This window comes from Aptenodytes forsteri, unplaced genomic scaffold (genome assembly GCF_000699145.1).
Source record: "Aptenodytes forsteri isolate BGI_AS27 unplaced genomic scaffold, ASM69914v1 Scaffold50, whole genome shotgun sequence".
NCBI lineage: Eukaryota > Metazoa > Chordata > Aves > Sphenisciformes > Spheniscidae > Aptenodytes > Aptenodytes forsteri.
Window position 1 is genome coordinate 1,454,272 of NW_008795126.1, and position 359 is coordinate 1,454,630.

Genomic DNA, 359 nt, shown 5'->3' on the forward strand with positions numbered 1-359 from the left:
GGGCGGGGGGCGTGGGGGCCCCCGGGCGTGCTGCCCCCAGGGCCGTGCCCTGCCAGAGCAAGGATTCGGATGGCGGGGCGCGTCGGCAGCCTCGACGCTTCCCTCTGCTCCTCCCTGGGCGCGTCCTCCCATCCTTGCAGGGCCACCACGGAGCTGGAGCTCCGCATCTCCCGCTGTCACCTGCCCCCGGGCTTGTGTCCCCAGGGGTGCTTAGGGGGGCACAGGGTCCCGCGTGGGGGCACAGCTTGGGATCACGCAGGGACCCCAAAGCAGGGACGTGCACCGTGGAGCCCCCGCAAAAGGAGACGTGAGGCGGGGTCCCCGCTGGGGCGGGGGGGGGAGCACATATGGGGGGGGTC

At 73.8% G+C, this 359-nt stretch overlaps 1 protein-coding gene across 1 annotated transcript in view; it reads left to right on the plus strand.

The window, feature by feature from the left end:
• Positions 1 to 359, plus strand: part of FOXF1 (forkhead box F1) — a 12,881-nt gene that overhangs the window by 8,980 nt on the left and 3,542 nt on the right.